This window comes from Lissotriton vulgaris, chromosome 12 (assembly GCF_964263255.1).
Source record: "Lissotriton vulgaris chromosome 12, aLisVul1.2, whole genome shotgun sequence".
NCBI classification, from domain to species: Eukaryota; Metazoa; Chordata; class Amphibia; order Caudata; family Salamandridae; genus Lissotriton; species Lissotriton vulgaris.
In genome coordinates this window covers 187,992,254-188,009,756 of record NC_141700.1, presented here as the reverse complement: position 1 = coordinate 188,009,756, position 17,503 = coordinate 187,992,254, and positions in this window count along the sequence as shown.

Here is a 17,503-nt window from a genome sequence, read left to right as displayed (position 1 = left end):
TGTGTGGAACTGGACACAAGGCTTCATTGTTGACCAGGTAATTGTTGAAATACTCCTCCATGGACCCCCTAACCTTTTTCCTCTTGAAATCGGATGCCCAGTCGTGGCTGGAGTAGCTGAAGTCAATGTTTTCAAACCTTTCAAAAGTTTGCAAACTTTACAATTACCAATGTTTGTATGTGTTTTGAACTAGAAAGGTGAGATTTACACTTTACTTTATCTCTGGAACCCTCCGTTGGATATTACTCATCTTCCTGTCTAAAATGAATAAAAATATAATCTATTTTTTTAAAGTGCTGGCAACTTTCCTATTTTGTTGTTAGGTGTGTCTAAATGCTTTACATTTGTTCCTTTGTTTAAGTCTTGCTGCCCAAAGCCCCAGCTACCCAGGGTTGAACAAGAAGTTTTACAAATGAGCATGACTGTATCCAAGACAGTTTTGTGAGTGTATTAGACGGTGAGTTTGCACAACCATACCTTATAATACAGTGCAATCGTCATATTGGTGCTTAGTGGTGGGCTCCAGAACATGTGTTGTTTAGCTGTACCCTGCAATTAATAAGTTAGTAACCACCGAAAACCACCAAGCTGATACTAAGAAAATGTTTCCAAAGATTGTGCCATGCTCTGAGTATTCAAGGCACCATTTCCCAAGAGTGTAATGACTTGCAGAAAAGTTCACGAGAGTTAGACAAAGTTACAAAAGGTTTGGTAAAGGTTTTGCTGAGTCTCCAAAGAATGGAAAACATGGAACTCGACTTGGATGTCCTGACCACACTCAAAATCAATTATGGGAGGGTGCTGTTCAGGGGCAGGAAGCGAAATCTGGGGATTGCTGCCTAGAAAGAGGACCTGAAAAAAACCCTCATAGCCTCTGAGGAAGCCAGGAGAGCTCAAGGCCAACTTACAGAGGAGATTTGCTTAGATAGTGGGGATGAGGATGATGGCAAAGATCTCTTTCATGGTGAATGTATGGGGGACAAAAGTGTGCCCCACAGTTCATTCAAGGCATGCTCCACATCTAGGAGTGAGAAGAGCACCACTTCAGTGAGGGGGCACAAGGACTGAGAGGCCAGGATAGTCTCATGGAGCTCCAAGAGAGGAGACAGGCCCTAGAAGAAAGAAAAATGGCCCTGAGGGAGAGAAGGGTCAAGCAGGTACGGAAGTCCCAAGCACATGGTAGCAACAACAAAAACACAGAGGTGAATGCAGGGGGTGCCGATGATCCTAGGTTGCTTAAGGTTATTGTGCCAAGGTATGTAGAGGGGGTAGATATAGACAAATGTCTAGCATCTTGTGAGAGGGCTCTCTGGAGAGGAAGGGTAGGTGCCCACTACTGGGGATCCTTGCTATAGGAACTGGTTCCAACAGTGGAGAGGGATAAGCTACTGACACTGGAAGATTATGTTGTTGAGTTATACATACATGGAGGAGGCACTCATTAAACTGTTTGGCCTAACACCTGAGGAATACAGCCACAAATTAAGAAATGCATACAAGGGGTCTACTCAGACATGGTGTTATCCCCAGATTTTTTGCTTCTTGGCCTCCTATTTTTTTAGCCTGTTTTTGTTGGCTATAAGTCTCCAGGCATGTTACCACTGCTAATCAGTGCTAATGGCATATGCTCTCTGTGTAAATTGTGTTTTTGGATTAGTGTTTCCCTGATTGGTTTATTTAATTTACTGATAAGAACATAGTACAGTGCACTGTGTATGCCCAGGGCCTGTAAATCAAATGCTTCTAGTGGGCCTTCAGCACTGATTGTACCACCCAAACACACAGCATATGAAAGGTGTCTCAGACCTGCCGCTGCAGTGTCTGCATGCAGTTTTTAAATTCCATGTCACTTTGGCAAGTACACCCACTTGCTAACCTTCCCTTTTCCTACATGTTAGTCACCCCTAAGGTATGCCCAAGGTACTCCATAGGTTGGGTGCAGTGTATATGAAAGGTAGGACATGTCCTGGGTGTGTGACGTTTCCTAATCGTGAAATACTGTGTATTTCATTTTTCACTATTGCAAGGCTATCTGTCCCATAGGTTAACATGAGAGTTTAATTGTAACACCTTACAGGAATAACTTTAAATTGTGACACAATGAAGAAATGGAATTTAGGCTCTCTGAACTCAGAATTTAATAACACATATTTGAGTAAAGGTGTTTTTTAAATGAGTGTTTGAAATGTGTAATAACTCAAAGACAAAAGTAGATTTAACATAAAAGCTTTATTGAATTCCCACATGTAAGCCTGGCATGCAAGCCGGATCAGCGTAAAATGGCCGGCACTCAACTGTCCGACCTAACTGTCACAGTGACGTCCCAGAGCCACCGGGCAGCACGAGGCAAAGGCTAATAGAGCCCACGCGCACGGAGCGCGCGGTGGGCGAGACTACTACATATATCTCCTTGCCTCAAAGAAAAGGGAAAACAATGCGGAAAAGGGGGAAGAAAGGAGAATGGAAGAAGGAAGGCGGAAGAAGGGGAGAAGAGGAGGAAGGAAAGCAAGGAAGAAGGAAAACAAGAGGAGATAGTGGAAAAGGGACTAACGCCGGTACCTGACCAGAATCCTGACCACTCTTGTGCTCCTCCTCAACTCCGAGGGTGAATTCATGAACACTGCGATCTCTAGATACAGAGTTGTGTGACACATCACATACCTCAGTAGAATTGTGCATACAATCCACTACATATTTAACTTTTACAACTGTGTTCAAATTCCACCAGTTGCGTCCATTAACACGAACCGCACAGCCACACACTTTGTCGGCAACCACAGGTTTACTGAACTTAGATTCTCCTTTTCTTACAAAACCATGTTTCTTTATTTTCACACAGTCACCAACAGCAATCTCCCTGCTAGTGACTCGCTTCCTGTCGTCAAAGAATTATTTTTGCTTGGACTGGACCTTCTCAACCTTGCATCTGACCCTTTCATCTAGTTCTTGTGAAGTAGTGTTGGATCTAAACCATTTAGACATCCATGCAGGTCTAAATTCTGTACATGGCTTTCTGCCTCTCAGAAGTTCAAAGGGAGATACTCCCGTAGATGAATGAGGTGTGGTCCTGTAGAACCACAACATTGTTCTTACGGTCGGGGGAACAGCTTTGTTGTGTTCTATGGCCCACTTGACACAATCACCAATTACTCTATTGAGCCTCTCGACCAAACCATTGGTTTGGGGATGGTAAAGAGAGCTTCTCAGATGGGTAATAGCAGATTCTTTAAGAAACTCTTCCACGTCAGCAGACACAAACTGCACCCCGTTGTCGGTAACGATGGATAAGGGGAAGCCCTCTCTCATGAAGACTTCTTTCATCAAGTCAAGAATCTCCTTTGAGTCCACTTTGGATACAAACTTAACCTCAGGCCACTTAGAGTAATAATCCATCATTACAATGGCAAACTTACACTGATGAGGTAGAGAATGAAAAGGCCCTAAAACATCAATACCTAATTTCTCCCACGGAGCTTCAGGGAGAGGTATGGGAGTGAGAGGGGGATTAGATGTGCGGAGACTCTTGTTGCTGCTAGCACAAATGGTACACTCCTGCACCATAGCATCAATGTCCTTATCCATCTGTGGCCACCAAAAGTATTCTCTAACCCTACGTTTGGTAAGAGTGGCTCCCAAGTGTCCCTCGTGAGCTTTTTTAAGTAAGGTGGGTCTAACGCTTTCGGGAGGTATTAGCTTATCTAGCCTGAACACTAGTCCAGCCTCTATAGAAAGCTCTTCACATATTTTTACGAATGTTTGTAAGGCCACATTCACATTCCTTTCCCTTGGCCACCCCTGGATTATGTACTTCTTCACTTCTTTTAACACTTCATCATTGGCCACAGCTGCGGTCCAACTTTCTTGCCCCACCGAACATACATTCTTTAACTCCACACTGGCTATAATACAATCCTCTTTCTCATCATAATCAATGTCATCATCACATTGAATGACATGACTGGTGGTTGGAGGCAAGTGTGACAGAGCATCCGCCCTCACATTTTTGCCCCCAGCGATGTGTGTTACCTCAAAGTTGAATTGTAAAAGCTTTGATGCAAGACGGGCTATTCGAGGTGTAGCATTTCGATTGTTGGTATTTCCTAAAATAGCTACCAAAGGTTTATGGTCAATTTGTAATGTGAATTTCCGTCCCCAAAGAAAATTCTTGAATTTTTCAATGCCCCACCAACATGCAAGTAGTTCTTTTTCAACGACTGAATAATGTGTTTCTGCCTCCCTGAGTACCCTGGATGCAAAATCAATGGTATGTTCCTGATGTACAATTTCCTGTGTCAAAACTGCCCCTAATCCATAGCTACTAGCATCCACAGTCAATGTACAAGGTACGTCAGACACAAACGGTTTCAAAGCTTTGACTGTGCTCAGTTGTTCTTTGAGACAAGTAAAAGCTTGTTTACAGTCATTGTCCAATACAAACTTACTTTTATCCTTCAACAATCTCGAAATAGGACGTACTTTGGTGGCATAGTCTTGATTAAAGCGTGCATAAAACTCCGTCAAATAAGCAGAGATTTAACTCCTGCTTTGTCTTTTGGAGCGGAAGCATCCAAAATGGCCTGGACAAGACTAGGCTTGGGTGTGACCCCCGCACTTGAGATGGTGTGACCCAGATATTCCACCTTGTCTTTTGAAAACACACATTTGTCACGTTTAAGAACCACACCATACTCCTGAAAAATGGAGAGAATCTTGTCAAGAACCACATCATGCTCATTTTGATCCTTAGAAAATAAAAGGACATCGTCCCGAAATATTGCTACTTTTTTATGCCTTTAAGTAAGTTGACCATAACCCTTTGGAAGACAGAAGCTGCCGAACCCAGGCCAAACGGCAAGCGACAGAATTAGAACATCCCAGAGGTAGAGGTTAATGCAGTGTAGTGGCGTGACTCTTTATCAAGTTCAATCTGGTGGTACACAGAGGCCAGGTACATTTTAGAGAAAACTTTGGCCCCTGCCACCACCCCCAGCATTTCTGTAATATTGGGTAAGGGGTGTGAATCCACCCAAATCACCTTATTTAGGCTGTGCAAGTCAATGCAAATTCTTAGTTCATTATTTTTTTTCCGTGAGATTACCAAGGGCGAAGACCAGTCAGAGGACTCAATGGGTTCAATTACCCCTCTTTTATGCATGGACAAAAGTACTTTTTCCAGGTCCTCTCTAATACTGAAGGGTATGCTTCTGATCTTATGTTTGACGGGCTTGGCATCCTCTCTTACCTTTATTTTGTGTCTGAACCCTTTATTTCGTCCCAGCTCTCCTGAAAGTACTTTAGAGTATTTGTTGAGCAGTTCTTCAACATGTGTAACATCACGGATTGCCAATACCTGTTCACTTGCACCTGGGCATAACATCATGCTAAACAAGCCTTGATGGAACCATCCTAAAATGTTAGGCTGTGGACAGCCACGTATATTTTTCCATGTATATGCCTGTTCTTGAAAACCATTACATCCTCAAAATACCCTAGAAGCTCTATTTTTCGCCCTTCATAGGATACAGGCTCTCGATCTGGTGGTGGTAGGGGTCTTTCCCCCCATTTTTTTCCGAAAAGTGACTCTGTAATCATTGTGATCCCTGCACCTGAGTACACTAGAGTCTCAAATTTTGGTCACCAACCTCAATAACCACATATGGATCCACACAGTCATTAGGATCTCCACTCTTCACACCTCCATCATTCACAACAAGCACCATGTCTTTTAATTCACTCAGGGTATCCTCATTGTCGCTATTGCTTGAGTCTTTAACACAACATACACGAACAGTGGTTTTTTTATTAGTCTGACACACTTTGTCAAAGTGGCCAATCTTGCCACAGTTGCGACATACAGCGTTCCTAGCAGGACATGGTCTCCCATTTTTTGAGTGAAAAGGATACCCACACCTGAAACAGATGTCAGTTCTTTTGAAAAAATTATTCTGTTGAATATCCTTCTTTTTCTTGTAATTCGTGAGGCGTACTGGGGTAACCATTTCAGTGTTTTTACTTTCCAGTTCTTTAATAGAAGTCTGAGAAGTTTCTATGCTCTTAGCTATACAAATGGATTCATCAAGTGACGGATTTTCTAAGGAGAGTAATTTTTGTCTGATGGTTTTGTCAATACATTTACTTATGAACTGGTCGCAAACCAACTGCTCACTGAAATTCTCAAATCCGCATTCAGCAGCCATTTTCCTTAGAGCCGTGATGTACTTGTCAACATCCTACTCTAACTTTTGTGCCCTTTTGAAAAACTTGTGCCTCAACACTACAACACTTGGTTGCTTATCATATCTTATTTTTAGTTTTCTAACCGTGCTTTGGTATTCATCAGTTTCCTCACCTGCTTCATCAACAACCTGTGGTAAATGCTTAAGGGTGTCCCGACCTTCAAATCCTAGAGAGTGGAGCAATAAAAATCTTTTTCTTTCAGGTCAAAATCTGTGCGCTCCTATTGCTCCCAAATAGTTTTCAAAGGCGTCAAACCATTTTTTCCACGCCACGGGTGGTTCTCCAGGAGTGTCAAGAAAAGGTGGTGGAGGGTGGACAGACTGCATATTATGAAGCTGGTACCAGTATTCAAAGGAGGACTTATTATAAGTATATTAATCTGGTGAGTGTGGAAGAGCACGATTGTAAAGGTAACCTTCATTTCTTTCAAACTGTTATTCCCAAAAACACATTAATACCGTTTTGTCCCCATAAATAAATCCCATTCCAGCTGCCAAGCTGTAATTTTTTATTTTCCTTGCAGCAAGAGTGCTTGCCACTGTGTAAATCTGCAGGCAGTCGTTTTACCCCGAGTAGTCTAAAAATAACACCAGAAAATTCTGTCACAAGCGCTGTTTCTTCATTGAGAAGAGAGATTCCCGAAATACTTTTTTTCTTCAGACGTTTTTTTTCCTTATATCCCCGTTCCTTTGGAAATTCAGATGCGCCTCCTTTCCCTTTAAGACGTGCCTATTTGTTTCCACTTCAGGGAGGCAGGGGGTGGTGCGATACGAGGACTGCCGGAGGTGGAGCCGGGACGCGCCAATTCCTCACCAGTCAGAGTGCGTCAGCTTAATCGCCTCACCACTGGTTCTTCGCTGCTTCTTCCCCAACACCACAATACCCTGCCGGAAACCTCCGACGACACAGCTCTCCACAGTGTGCTTCGAGCCAGCACAGGTAGAACCTTACTTTTCTTTACAGCCAGCACTTCTTCATGTTGTAGTGACGAACTCCTTTTTGTTGTGGGTTCTTTGTGGGAATTCGGATTCCTCGTCGCCAAAATCGAGAGTAATAACTCGAAGGCAAAAGTAGATTTAAGATAAAAGCTTTATTGAATTCCCACATGTAAGCCCGGCATGCAAGCCGGATCAGCGTAAAATGGCCGGCACCCAACTGTCCGACCGGTCACAGTGACATCCCAGAGCCAACGGGCAGCACGAGGCAAAGGCTAATAGAGCCCACGTGCACTACAAAATGCCTCTTTGAGAAAGTGGGTATTTGCTTGCTTAGCCATCCTATGCGCCTCTGCTGTGTTGCGTATTGAACGTCTGTTTTTTGAGTGACATGGGCTGGGGATGTGCATTCACTGTAGTCAGCCACTGGGGTGGTTGAGGTGTGTCCTACCTTCCCTGAATGAGTCAGGGCTGGGCTGAATAGACCTGGGCTGCATTTAGAGTAGTGGGAGGAGATGTCATTGCACCTGAATAGGCCAGTTCTGCCTTACACAATGCTGTCTATACCTCCTGACAGGAAGCTGGGCCAGAGAGAACAGAACTGGTTTGGACTAAGTTAAGAGACTTTCGGTCATAAGAGAACACAGGAAAGTGTAGTATAAATATTGAGGGCCTGACCCCAGAACTTTAGATTACTTCTGGACTCAAGAAGAACCTCTGCCAAGTAGAAAAGCTGGGAAAACTGAAGGAGTATTGCCCCTGTGCTGTGTGGGATTCCCCTGCAGTGGCTGTTTCTGCCAGGGAGAGGACAAAAAGTGAACTGTGCTGTGTATCTTGCTTGAACTAGATCTCCAAGGGCTTGGAGTAGAGCTTGACTCAATTTCTGAAATCTAAGGGACACAAAGACTTCATTTCCTCTGTCCTCCTGAACCTGGAACTGCTGTTTCAGCTGCCACAGAGGGATATAGCAACACTGGCAAATGACGCCACGACCTGCAACAAAGCTATGGTCTCTGCTCCTGAAGTGCACGATGCACTGCCCTGATTTTCACCGCAGCCCCTATGCCTGCGGATGTCACACCGTACCGATTGTAATGCCGTCACCGAGGACACTGCCTGTACCAGAGCCAAGGGCACCACTTGTGACACTCACTATGCACCGCCAACTTGTACCGCAGCCCCGACCTCACTGATGCCGGTGATTCATCATCACAGAGCGATACCTGATGTGGGTGACCTCCTGAATCTATCAACCCCACATTGTCGTAAGGAACCAATTTCTCGACGCCACCGTGATGTCACATCCCCTGCATCACAGTAAGGAACTGTTGCTGCCTGGTGCCAAATTAGCATCACCTTCCCTACGGCATGCACCATCTTTGTTTTCCTCATTTGCCTAGGTACTGTTCTTTGGTTTCTGTGTGACTCTGGACCCGACGCCACGCACCTTGTAGTGGGAGCTGTACTTTGGGATTTTCATCTGTCACAACGTCGTAATAGTCCCAGGTGGAGCTTTTTGTTGCTACAAGCTTTCTTTTTTGTGAAAAACCTCTTTTGATGGTATCTTCACATATGTATGGTGATTTTTTTGTGTTGGTCTTGTTGGGTTTAGATAAAGATTTCCTAACTGGTGTGGTGTCCTTTTGTAGTGTGTTCACTGCATTACTTTATGTGTGCACAAATGCTGAGGAAACTGATGGAGAAGTACTGCCCCTGTACTGTGTGCGGTTGGCCTGCAATGGCTGTTTCTGCCAAGGAGAGGACAAAGACGGAACAGTGCTCTGTATCAAGCTTGAAGAAGATCTCCAAGGACTTGGTGTAGAGCTTGCCTCCTGTTTTGACATGTCAGGGACACAAAGACTTAATTTCCTCTGTCCTCCTGCAACTGTAACTGCTGTTTCAGCTGCCACAGAGGTACATAGCAACACGGACGCTGACGAACGACCTGCAACAAAGCCATGTGCACTGATTGTGAAGCACATGACGCACCGCCCGACTTGCACTTCAGCCCGATGCCTGCGGATGCTGCACTGTACCAACTCTGATGCCATCACCGAGGCGCTGCCTGCAACGGAGCCGGGGACACTGCTTGTGATGCTCACAGCCCTGACCTCACGGACACTGGTGCTTCATCATAGTGAAGCCGATACCTGACATGGGTGAACTCCCAACTTTATCGACCCTACATCGTCGTTAGGAACTGACGCCTCGATTCCACTGTGATGTCACCTTCCCAGCAACAGTAAGGAGTTGACTTCCTCACCTCCCCTGCATCGCAGTAAGGAACCAACACCTCACATCCCCTGTGGTTGTAAGGAACCAACACCACCCGACGCCAATGAAGCATCACCTCACTAAAGCCGTGCACCGTCTTTGTTTTTCTCTTTTGCCAAGGTACTGTGTTTGTGCACTTTCTGGGCATAAATATGGACCCCAGGCAGTCTGAGCCTCAGATCATATCTGGACTGGAGAGAGGACCGAATAATGATTGCCCTACTGACCCCTTGGCAAGTAAGGCTACACCAACCGAGGAATTGCACCTGCTGTTCCTTGGGCTAGCAAAAAGAGGACTGTGCCTGTGATACTTTCTCATGGAAAAGATGCTCCAGAGACCCAGACCTATGTAGTGACTCCAAGAGTCAGCCGGCTGATCCCTGTTTCAGCACCAGGGTCATAAAAGCTGAAATTGCCCATACTGATTAGTCAGGAGCCACTTGAAGAAGATCTCCACTCCAAACTATGAAGTTTTATCCAGGCCTGCAGGACCTGGCAGAGTCACCATAGTGTGAATTGGTCACCAAAGTCGGACACTAGCCCTCACTAAAGGATACTGCTGTACCCGCAGTGATGAGAGATTAATAGACCAGCTACTGCTGGGCTTGTGCTGGCTAAAAGAGGACTTCAAGGGATTCCGACCCCTGTGGCCAAAGTTGCCCAACTTTATCTTTAGACCAATGAAAAACCCCAGGAAGGATCCCATCGACCACACAGCACTCAGGGCATCTTTCAGCATCCTCAGTGTCCTATATCGCCAACATCAGGACCACTCCATTGAAGTCTGTAGTGGTTTGATGTAATATGTGCACCTGGGCTCAAGACAGCTTTGGTGACCAGGTAACTGTTGAAATACTCCTAACTGGCCCCTCTGACTGGAATTAATTGCCCATTCTGGGCCGGAGTAGCCAAACACAACATTTTCAATCTTTTCAGTAGGTTGCAAACTTTATGGTTACCTATGCTTGTTTGCACTTTGGACTCAAAACTTGCGATTTACGTTTTACTTTTTTCTCATCTTAGTGTCTAAAATTCATAAAAGTATAATCTATTTTTATAAATTGGTGTTGGAATTCGTTTGTGTTGTGTGACTGTCCTATTTTGTGGTTTGGTGCGTCTAAATGCTTTACACTAATTCGTTTGTCGAAGCCTCACTGCTCGAAGCCACAACTACCCAGGGTTGAACAAGAAGATTTACAAAAGAGCCTGACTGGACCCAATGCGGTTTGTTTTTGTTTTACAAAGTGAGGTCGCACAATCATACCATGTAATACACTGCAAACCTTATAATATAAATAATAATAATAATAACTAAAGATTATTATGATTATTATTATTATCATTGTTTATTATTAATAATATATTGTTATTAGTAGCACTACTCGTAGTAGTTTTGTTTTCTTGCTCTTATTATAATCACTATTTACACATACAACCATACTAATATTGCTTTTATATAACAAAGCACACATTCAAATACATCTTGATGACAAATATTCAATGTTATCACTGGCCAACATGAATGCAGTTATTATATCGACCTCTTAAGCTTGAAAGAATGAGTTGACCCTGATTGGTTATGAAAATGAGATAAATAAGTTCTACCTATCTGTCAAGTGAGTTTGTTCTCTCTCTCGCTATTGTGAGTGCAGTGAGGTGGCACTCAACTTCGAGACGAGGATGTAACTTTGTCGACTATCTTATGGTTATGTATTTTGTGGTCATGTGACTTCAGTACTTGCTGAGTGATGAGGAACCAAATGATAATGCCTGAGCCAAAGGTGAAACACAGATGAATTTCTTGAACAGAGAGCTCATTGAGTCTGCTTTCTAATATCATTCTTGGCATTTACATGCTTGAGATGCATTAGACATAAGATATCACTTTCTTTAGTTTATATTGTCCCCGGGTCACCATTATTATGTTCATAATGATGAGGAATCAACGGTGCATTTCAGGCAGATTCAGAAGGCAGTGTCAAGTGTCTAGCTAAATAAATTGAGACAGTCAGATGTGTGTCGAAATGCTTTAAAAGAATTTGCAGCCGTTTTAACATGATACTTTTATATAGATGGACTAATGTATTAATGTTTCAACTGCATTCGAGTGTGTTGTTGAAATTTCCTCCTGTTTAAATCAATATAAAAGCTCACTCTCATATCAAATATCCTCATGCATAGTTCTGTCTCCTCTAAAATAGGATGTGTGTATGTGTATGTGCACTCACATGTGTGAGCATGAGAGAGTGTGGGTGTTTGCCTGTGTGTGGGCAGGCGTGTGTAGGCACTTCCCATGCACCTTCTTCTCCTCACAAAGCTGTTAAGATGGCAAAGACTTCTCTGCTCATCACTGTGTTCTGTGGATTGACATTTCCAATTCCGGTGGGGTCAGCTTGGCCTTCCTTCATTCCAAACTCAACAAATGGTGTCAGACTAAAGGTCAGATGTGCCAGGCATTTTGATGTTTGTTAGCATTTTAATGTACAAAAAGACTCCAATTCAGTGTTTGAGAAAGTTCAAATGCTTTTTCTTATGTGCCAATCCCTTTTTAGGTGTCTGAAAAGTTTCTCCTACTCCTAAAACTGGATTGCGGATGAATATCGATTCGGTATGTGGAAGGGGTGCGTTGTAGCCACACCATCTGAATACGGAACCAATATCTAATATATCAATGTTTTGCAACTGAAATCCAGTTGCAAAATATTGATATTTTACTGAAACCTCAAAGGAGGTGGTAACACGTTCGCAAAAGGGAAGGTGTCTGTGAGGAATTGGGTCATTGGTTACGTGGCTTGCACAAGTAACGGGTCCACATATCCCATTACAGTGTGTGACTCTCTCAGGGTAGCGGAGCAGAGCAGTACAAGGAGTGGAGAAGTGTGGCTTAGGGGTTAGAGGCGGCAGACCTGGAAGCTGAGATCGGCCCTGGACCAGGGTTCAATTCCCTTCCTCGATGGGGCTTGGGCTCAATAATTCCACGGACTCGATAATTCTCGCTCCGGTGCCTACTCGACTCACGGGTTCACACTCTGCGACTCTGGGCAATAGCTTGCTTAATCTCCACAACGGCCCCTCGTGGCGGGATGCCTGACTTTCACCTTGTGGATACCCTGCCGGGGTTATCTCACAGGGGAATACCTGGACGGGTTCCCTAAGCAAGCGCTTAGATGCCTGCGATGTGGGTGGTTTGCGCTATATAAATACATGTACATGTACATACTCAAGGGAGGTGGTAACCACCATTCACTGGCACGCAATAATAGCACTCAATAAATAATTGTCTAGTCTGTGCTTTATCAGCATTTTCCAAGAGATCATGTCTGTGTCTTTCTTGACAACTTTTAAGCCACAGAGCTTGCAGCCATAAACTCAGTCCCTAGAGGGTGCTACACTCTTTGCTGTAGAACTCCAGGTCCAGCCTGGAAGTGCTTTAAAAAGAAAGGGAATCCTGGTTTGTGCAATCTTTTCTAGACTCCTCAAAGTTAGGATCAGTACTTTATTAAAAACATTAGGGGGATGCTGAAGCAATACTGCAGCCCCCAGCTAGTTATTTTGGCTATGGTGGTGTTCTTGAAAAAACTAGATCACCGCAGTGCCCTAGAAACAGCAAGTACATTGGCGTCCAGAGGCTTCAATGCACACTATTTTTTATTTGAATTTTTTTAAAGCAATTTTTAAAAGTCCAAAAACAATGAACAGTGTTTTACGATGCAAACTGTAATTTATTAAGCTGCTTGCAGAGTTGATAATAAGTTCACAAATTATACATCACATTTGCTGACAATAAAAGTATGGTGTCCTTAATAAAAAGAGAATTTCCGTCAATGTTGGTCAAAAAACCCAATTCATTTTGGGTGGGAATCACCATTTATCGGGCGTAACTATGAATTAAGGTAAATTGCTGATTACATATATAAAATCACTTTATAGGTTCAACTTAATTGGCAGACAGGAAAACGAAAGAAAAATACATCACATCTCACATTTCAACATGAACAGGACCTTAACAATGCGTCCTAGGTGCACTGGTGACAGAGATATATGAAAATAGTGTCCCAACTTCAAACGTAAGACATACTGTGGTTTGAATGTATTAAACACATTTTCTGAAAGAAAACTAAAGGGGATATGTACAAGAACAACCGCTAACTAACACTAACACTGATTAGAGGCAGTTTTCTGAACGCGGCCTATCACCAAAAACTATTGCTGTGGTAGTGATGTATTTACAATACGTCTCTACATGGCGATAGTTCCAGGTAGCTGCGGGGAAAACTGCCGTGAAGGGGATACAAATTCTGGCGTTACCAGGTAAAAACTGATGAAAGGGCAATTTGCGGGCAAAAAACTACGTAGGTCAGCCTAATGTGAGTTTTTTGCCTCCAGAGGCAAAAAAGCCTATAAGTCAATCCCCAATGAAAAATAGGAAACAAAACCAATGGAATGGAGATTGGAGCAGCCAGGGCCAAGTGTTGCAAAGATAAACAACCCCCCCCAAACCTCCCAACAGCCAGGATGACCAGCCAGATTCCCAGGGGAAGAGGAAATCCAGGGCTACAATCATAAAAAGAGGCGCATCACTGGCCAAAACCAGTGATGCAACACGTATCATTGCGCACTCCTTGCAGCACCATGGCATTCAAAACCTTGAAAGCGCGGACAGTCGCCGGGGCCCAAAGGCCTCGCTGGGCCTAGGCCCTGGAGTGGGATGGGGGGTGCTGTGGAGTTACTGGCACGCAGTGATAGACATTGAGGCTTTGGAGATCACCCTTACCTGGTGGTGAAGTCTGCCAGGTTGCATGGAGACACGTTGCTGACCTGTGTGAGAAGACTGCCTGGTGCCACTTGGAGCTGTGAACAGTAGAGGCGCTCCTGCAAAACAAACTAAGGGAGGTCTGCATCACATACCACGCACCACCACTACGCCGGGGTGCACGGAGGGGATATCCAATGGTGGGCCACGCCTCTCTGCATCACAGGCCGGAGGATGTTGCGCTGGCCGGACGCTGTGGAGGGTGAGGCCCCTGAGCTGCGCTGAACTTGTGTGGCAGGAGCGCTGCAACTTCACACCTAAGGGGACCCTGTTGCATGACCTACATCCAGAGGTTCCCCAGTGGACTAGGCATTGACTGCTTGTGAAATCCTGCCTGGCTGAGGCTCCTGCTGGCCGAGTCAAAGATTTGGAGAGAGTGCAGCAGATTGCACCACTATGTCAATGCCCAGGTGAGGAGAAGGTGGGATGCATAGCGGAGGAGGCCCGGGGGTCAAGTGGAGCCCAGGCCTAGCACCTGTGGATGATGCACCCCCAGTGGCAGCTCATCCACTGTGGTGGAATAGTATCACCCCACTGCTTTCAAGCAATGCAAGAAGAGGAAACATAACATGATGATAACTTACTGATGTACTCATGCTATGTTTCCTTTGCGGGCGAAAGGGTGGGTGGGGCTGCACTACCCACGAAGCAGGACAGGGGTGGAGTGGAATTCCCACTCAAATGTGTAATGACTGGTCGGCCCTTTCAGGCCACCAAAAGCAGTTATGCGCACATACCTGTTCGCAATGAAGGCTGCATTAGAGCCTGCATCGACAATATGCCCACTCCTCCAGCTCCTGGCTTAACGCCTCTGCACGGCACTCAAGGACAATCACAACGCTGCATTTCAGCATTTTGATTGGATCAGGTGAGGGAGCCTGGCTGCCTGCTTCCTGTTCCTGGAAGCAGACTCAGGAGAGCAGGTGCACAGAAAAAGTGGGACCAGGCCTCGAGGTAAGAATTAAGAAAATATATATTTACAATCCCTGCTCGCCACTGCTTCCCTGTTTCTCACCTCCCAGCTGCCCGGTCCCTCATGCAGCACTACATAATGGAAGCCGCTGTGCGGCCATGCACGAACAACAATTGATAGACAGAATGCAGAACAATGGTGTACATTCACCCCAGTATAGAGATCTGGGTCTAAATCCATTGTTTTTTTGCTCACCATGCCATTCCTCTTTGGCCCCAGCCATATGCAAATCAGTCTTGACCCTGTGCCCAATGGGAATAGACCAGCCCGAGCGGCCAGGCCAGGTCCTCCCTGGACTGGAAACAAGCATCCTAGGACCGCGTTCGGGGTTTGAGACCTCATCAGCCAGGATAGCTTGACTCCAGTGGCATGGAGAGCACTGGACCACGTCTAGGCATACCTGTCTCACTCGGGGTAACAAATGCAAAAACAACAATTACCATCTATTACGACCTCTTCCCTCCTGAGGCGGAAGCCGGGAGGTCTCTTTCTTTCCTTGCACCTTTTACATTGCGTGTTCGACTTTTTAACGTTGTGCTTGTTGTGCTCTGCGCTTGATTATTAAGCGTCAGAGCTTAGAGACTTCCTAGCGCGCTTTGGAGCTTTGCTGTTCCTTCCCCCCTCCTCGACCTTCAGACCGCCCTCGGCCGAGCATTGACGCCGAGGGCTGGGATCTGATTTCGGGGGCCATATTGGGTGTAGGACAGGCCGTTCACGCGATCTAGCAGCGCTATAAAAAGGGAAACTGAATACTTGCTCAGGGATTACCATCTATTACGACCTTTTCCCTCCTGAGGCGGAAGCCGGGAGGTCTCTTTCTTTCCTTGCACCTTTTACATTGTGTGTTCGACTTTTTAATGTTGTGCTTGTTGTGCTCTGCGCTTGATTAATAAGCGTCAGAGCTTAGAGACTTCCTAGCGCGCTTTGGAGCTTTGCTGTTCCTTCCCCCCTCCTCGACCTTCAGACCGCCCTCGGCCGAGCATTGACACCGAGGGCTGGGATCTGACTTCGGCGACCATATTGGGTGTATGACAGGCCGTTCACGCGCTCTAGCAGCGCTATAAAAAGTACGTACTTTCCCTCCGCGCAGCGGACGCGTTCAGCGGACGCGCCGGACCTGCGCCGGAGTCGCGCCAGAGTCCTGCCCGTCTGCGCCCGTCAGCGTCCCAGAGGCGTACGGCGTGGCAGACTGGCTCTCTTCCCACATATACTTGCCTGAGCGCTAATATGAGACGCTACTCATCCCTGGAGCTTCGCTCATTCCAAAAACCTTCTTGTGCCTGTCATGCGGTATTCCCTGGTCGCTATAAGGGCAAGCGCAAATGTCCGGGTTGTAGTTGGTACCTCGCCAGTGTCCCGCCTCCTATATCCAGTAGGGAGGTGGGGAACGTTAAGCATCTTTGCCTACTTCTTAACACCAGATCCGTCCACAGACATGCCCAGGAAATCTTTGATCTCCTGTCTACCGAAAAACCTGCATTCCTGATGTTGACTGAGACATGGCTAGGTGAGTCATCACACCCCGACATTGTTACTGCGATTCCCCCTGCATATAACATCTTCAGGCAAGACAGAGCAATTGGAAGAGGGGGGGGGTGTGGCCCTTGTGGTACAAAAAGCCTCTACGTGTTCTATCATCCACACAGAGGCCATCACGGGCGCCGAATCCCTTGCTTTCTCCATATCCCTGTCATCCCAACAATCTCTAAAGGGGCTCGTAGTCTATAGGCCTCCAGGCCCGGCAGGATCCTTCTTTGAGGAACTTCAGTTATTACTTTCAACGCTGACCCTAAGAGCGGAGCACTGTATATTGGCCGGAGATTTTAATTTCCATATGGAAGATAGCTCTGACACGTATACTTCCAAATTGATGGATATCACGGCCCCTTTGGGCCTGATGCCCTATCTTTCTGGACCGACCCACGATAAAGGCCACACTCTAGATCAGGTCTTCTCCACATCCCCGGTCGAGGTGACAGCAGTGTTGCCGGTTTTATGGTCCGACCATCGACTAGCCTACTTTTATATACTAGGCACAAAGAAACCAGCAACCACTGCCATAAGGCATCAGGGAACTGCTTCAAGGGCGTATCATCGGGTGACCCCGGAGATGCTTGCCCAGGCCCTACAGGACCATCCCGTCTCCTCTACCGGTGATCTGGATAAAGATCTTGAAACCCTGCAGACTTGGTTTGTAGATAGGTTGAACGATCTAGCCCCTGTCATTCCCCCTCGGACCACCTTGAAACGGGTCTCGGCCCCGTGGTTCAC